Consider the following 6,000-nt stretch of genomic DNA (forward strand, 5'->3'; position numbering starts at 1 on the left):
GTGCTAGTAGCTTGGTAAAAGGGTAAAGTGTTTGTGCTGAAATGGAAGAACAATAAAGATGTTTGTCGTCTTAGCACTGTACATAATGCAACATAGTCACTGTATAGACAAAAGGTAACAAGCAGGTTACGAAAACTTGTGCTGTGCTCGACTACAATAGCAAGATGGGTGGCGTAGATTGTGCGGATCAAGAATTAACTTACTATCCCATTATGCAGAGGCAACAAAAGAAATACTACAAAAAAGATATTTCCTCACATTTGGAATGCATTCGTTTTTACAAATAAAAAGCTGGCAAAACTGTATCTCATGCAAACTTTACATGACAGCTTGTAGAGCAAATCATTGCCGCACATCCTCTGTCCACACTACCGCTAAAGAGACGTGGTTGACCCAGTACATCGCAGATAAATCCAGAGTGTCTTGTTGGTAGACTTTTTATTGATTATATAACTCCAACAAAAACTGATAAATCTGAAAAGAAAATTCAACAAGAAGTATGCTATTATTGTCCCAGCTGTGATGCTGGATTGTGTCTTTTCATTGTGCTATAAGATTTACCACACAAAGGACTAATTTTGAGATTATATACTGCTTTGGCATCATTAGTAGTATTATTACTGTTATTATTATTTTTGTTATTATTGTTCATTTCATATTATTTTTATTCATCATTACTATTATTATTTGTATCATTATACTTTTAAGATTTAATAAAAATGTAATTTTTCATGCCAAAAAGAAAATATGCAACGATAAGGTTAACTATACAACTTCAGTACACAAATGACTAGCTGGAGGTGGAAGCTCCTGTCGCACTTTACACAACTATTGTTACAGTTCTGCACTTGTCCAGAAAGTTTCATAAGCTTTATGACCTTAGTCTCGGAAAGTCTTTCTCCCAGGGAACGACTGGAATCTTTTCCTGAATAAGGAGTGGCATTGCACATGTACATGGTGATCAAACACAGGAAGCACTGCAGTCTACTTGTGACTTTACGTTGTGGGAAGATCAGTAACTAAATCAAGGTAATAACATTCGATCTGGCTTTTATATAAGTAACATATGCATGTTTTTCATATAAAGACCATCACAAAACATAATCACAGAACTTTGCAGGATACCTTGGCAAGCTCAGTAAGCCCTGCTGTTTCGTTGAAGGACACGTGTGGCAGGTTCACTGGCAGGACGACACCCAACCTCTCTTGCTGCATCCAAATGGTTCCATCTTTCACCTTTACGCCTGGTGCAGCTGCGTTGTTCTTATATGTGAGTGGACGTTTCTTGCAGGTAAGGCTTCTGTTCTCTTTCCCCAATGTAGAACCCTCATCCTCATCTGAATTCACCTTTGTTATAGCACGTCTTTATTTGAAAACAACAGTGTCAGTGTCCGGGGGATCGTGAACATGACTGAGAGAATAAAACTGAATTTATAAAAAAAAAAAAAAAAAAAAGCTAACCTTTACAAGTACCATAAATTTACACCGGCTGTTACAGATTTAAATCAAATGTATGTTTTTATTGTATAATAGATGCAATAAGAGCAGCTCTCTACTCAAAATGGTAATTCTGAGAAGCAGCCAGAATCGAACCCACAACCTCTTTTTTATGAGTCAGCAGTTCTTACCGCTGCACGACCCAAGCAGTCGTAACAGTGACGTACACTAACCCGATTTCTTTTTCTTTGGTTATATTCTTGAATAAAACCGCACTTGTTTTGTTATCTGTGTACCTTTTGTGAAAGTGTTTATGTAATATTTGGACTTCCATCTTCACACATTATACACTTCATGTCAAAATTTTATTGTTAGAAACTTATTATAGTACTATTTTAGGCATGTATCCAACATTTCTTGCATTTCTCGCATTTCCTGTCATTATACATTTACATAGATCATTGTAGACATGGAACACATGAAATGCATGTGTTCTAAATAACAATATATTTGTCTGAGTTGAGCTGCGGTGGTGGGGGGGATGGGATAGCAGGCTGCTTGCTGCTTGTGCTGATCGACACATTTACAACACAAAATGTGCTAATGGAAAGGTGCGAAGGAATTTAAAGTGGCCCTGGATTACAAGTTATTTTGTAGACTTCAGAGATTCTAGTGTTAATGCATTTTTTTTTCGTACATACACTTCAGAGGTGTTTATGAAATTCTACTTTATTTTTGTATGCCAATCATGGTAAGCATTCATTTTTTCCAAGAGACATGCTACATGTAATTTTAGTTAAAATGTGTATCTCTCTGAGTAGCTTACAATTATGGATAAGAAGACACCAGAGCTAACATAAGACTTAAACGCTTAAAACTCGCCTCTTTTAACAAAATGTCTTCTGCATTTTGCATGTATTTTATGCTTCTAAGTTCACTTCAGCGATGCAACAGTGCCTTTTCCACGGGATATGGATGCTTGCTTTCTTCTGAGTTTACAGTGGCTACCATTGGGAGACTGTCTGGGCTGAAAGAATGTAGACAAACATTAGTAGCTAAGGCAGAAACAAAAAGAATCCTCTAGGACCAGCAGACAGTTGTCTTCTGGCATTAAACATCTGGCTGAAAGGCTTCTGCGAGGGACAAAACATCAGGTTCATAGACAACTGAGACCTCTTCTGGGAGAGGCCGCGTTTCTTCAAGCGGGATGGTCTACATCCTAATTCGGTGCCTGGGTCCTCTGCGAAAACCTCTCTTAAGGTAATTCGTCTCTCTTGACTCTCTATTATTACTCCTAACTCTTTCTGTAATGCTTTGCTAGGATATGATAATTCTGTAGCAAAATCTTCCTCAAAAGTGTGCTGCATTCATACTCTAATAACTAACCTCAATGTTTGTAAAAGATCTAGACAGTACAGCATAAATACAAATAATTTAATTACGGTTACACCTCTACATGAACAATGTATTAAAACTATAAAAACAGGCTATAGAGTGGTTAAATAAAAAAATATGCACACAGCGGTCCTAATATGAATAACTATTTCTGTCTCAAATACCCATAATGCTCCTACAATTCAGTTCTGCTCTTCCGAGACATTAAATTTGGCTTTATTAATGTTGGAGCATTAACCAACAAGACGTTTTCCATCAACGATCTTATTAGTAATTGGAAAATCGATTTTATTGCATTAAGTGAAACGTGGCTTAGCTCTGATGGTGCAGCTGTTTTAATCGAATCTGCACCTCCAAATTACAGCTTTGCTTATGTGCATCGCCAAGGTAAGAAAGGCGGCGGTTTAGAAAACATTTACTCGAGCTGGTTAAAGTGTAAAGATGTCAGTTTTGGTAAATTCAAGTCAGTGTATAGACCTCCTAAATAAAATGCAACTTTCTTTGAGGACTTCTCAGACTTGGTGTCAATTGTAATTATGAACTATGACACGTTCCTAATAATTGGTGACTTTAACTTTCATATCAATAATCAGTGTGACCCGAAAGCAAAAGAATTCATGAACCTCCTGGACTCTTGGTTTGAGCCAGCAGGTTAATCAGCCTACACACAAAGCAGGGCATACATTGGATTTAGTAATTACTAAAGGACTAAAAGTTGAAGTGGAGCAAATCGTTGATACTGGTTTATCAGACCATTTTCTCTTACTATTTAATATGGAAATGATAGAAAAAAATTCATGAGAAGCATATGGTTATAAAATGCTTCTTTGATTCATTAGCAGCTACAAACATTCTAAGCAACCAGTCCATTTGTAGTGCTTACTACAATAGTGAGAATAATGTAAATAGAAAGGTGGAAAATTTTAATACTAAAGTGAGAGCTGCTGCTGACATAGTCACACCAGAAAAGACAGTTAAAAAATCCTCTAGCACTATTATACCATTTAAGACTCAAAGAGTGTCTGATCTAAAGAGAACATGCCAGAGAGTGGATCGTAAAAGGAGAAAAACTAAACTGATTATCTACTATGAGATATTGAAGGCTAAAATAACAGAATAAAACAACATAGTCTGTCTTGAGTGGCGGTATTATTTCTCTAGAATTATCAATAACAATGCTAGTAATCCCAGAGTCTTATTCTCTACGATCATCTGCTAAACCCAGGACACTCAATGGAATGCCTCCAAAAAACTTCCAGTGAAACTTGTGATTCTTTTGCTGTATTTTTAATCAAAATATTAATGATATTAGAAAATATACAGTACATCTCCCCAATACTGATCCTCTTAAACCCCAGTACTCCATTTTAAACAAATTAAATTCTTTCATCAGGATAGATTTACCTGATTTATATAAACAAGTTTTTTCAAAGTAGTATCTGGCGTTCTAGTTGACTGTATTCTTGACATAGTAAACTCGTCATTAGATACGGGGGTCTTCCCAGACTGTCTTAAGACTGCTGTAGTTAAGCCCCTGCTCAAGAAAAATAATCTCGACTCCTCTGCTTTTCCTCTCCATTTCTAACCAGCCTTTTTTAAGTAAAATCCTAGAGAAGGCAGTCATTATGCAGCTGCCTCAATAAACATGCAATTCTTGATAAGTTTCAGTTTGGTTTTAGAACAAATCACAGTACAGAAAATACAATTGTTAAAGTAGTAAATGACTTGCGGGCAAATGCAGACAGAGGCCATTTATCTGTTCTCATCCTCCTAAATCTGAGTGCCGCATTTGACACCATTGATCATTATATTCTTAGAAATCGCCTTAGGCAATGGGAGGGCCTCTCTGGCAGGGTCTTAAATTGGTTTGAATCCTACCTGGCAGGGAGAAAATTCTTTGTCAGTTGTGGTAATTACAACTCAAAGACACATGATATCCTATATGGTGTTCCACAAGGCTCTATCCTGGGTCCGCTGCTCTTCTCAATCTACATGCTTCCGTTAGGTCAGATTATCTCAGGGCATAAAATCAGATTACTAGGACAGAATTTTTTCACTTTAGAAATGTAGCAAAACTTAGACCTCTTATAACATTTCAAGATGCTGTGAAGTTAGTTCACACTTTTGTTTTCAGTCGACTAGATTACTGTAACGCACTCCTCTCAGGACTTACCCAAAAAAGATATAAATCGTTTGCAACTAGTGCAGAATGCAGCTGCTAGAATCCTAACTAGGAAAAGAAAATCTGAGCACATTTCTCCAGTTTTTGATGTCACTACATTGGTTACCTGTGCCATTTAGAATTGACTTTAAAATACTGCTTATGGTTTATAAAGCCTTAAATAATCTTGCTTCATCCTATATCTCAGAAAGTCTTTCACCTTACACTCCAAATCGTAACCTTAGATCTTCAAATGAGTGTCTGCTTATAATTCCAAGAGCTAAACTTAAAAGAAGTGGTGATGTGGCCTTCTGCTGTTATGCACCTAAACTCTGGAATAGTTTACCGATAGAAATTCGCCAGGCTAATACAGTGGAGCACTTTAAAAAAACTGCTAAAAACTTATTATTTTAACATGGCTTTCTCGTAGCTTCATCTTAGTTTAATCCTGACACTCTGTATATGCATTTAATATGCATCATCATTCATGGTGGCTCCAAAATCTGTACTAACCCCTACTTTCTCTGCTGTTTTTTCCGGTTTTCTGTGGTGGTGATCTGCTCTACCACCACCTGATCAAAGCACCGTGATGTCCCTACATTGATGGATTCATGGCCAGAAGTCCACATGACCATCATCATCAAGTTCTTCCATGTAAACCCTGAATACAATGAGGACTGATTGAGGTCATTTATGTTAGGTAGAATGTCTAGTGGGGGCTGGGTGGTCTCGTGGCCTGGGACCCCTGCAGATTTTGTTTTTTTTGTTTTTTTCTGTCCTCCCTGGCCTTGGACCTTACTTTTATTCTATGTTAATTAGTATTGCCTAATTTTATTTTTTAATATATTTTGTCTTTTTCCTCTTTCTTCATCCTGTTAAGCACTTTGAGCTACATCATTTGTATGAAAATGTGCTATATAAATAAATACTGTTATTGTTGTTTTTGTTCACATTGGTCCTAAAGCAGAGTTTCTCAGTCCCAGTCCTGGGGGTCCCTCTCGTTGCTG

This window comes from Erpetoichthys calabaricus, chromosome 5 (assembly GCF_900747795.2).
Source record: "Erpetoichthys calabaricus chromosome 5, fErpCal1.3, whole genome shotgun sequence".
NCBI lineage: Eukaryota > Metazoa > Chordata > Cladistia > Polypteriformes > Polypteridae > Erpetoichthys > Erpetoichthys calabaricus.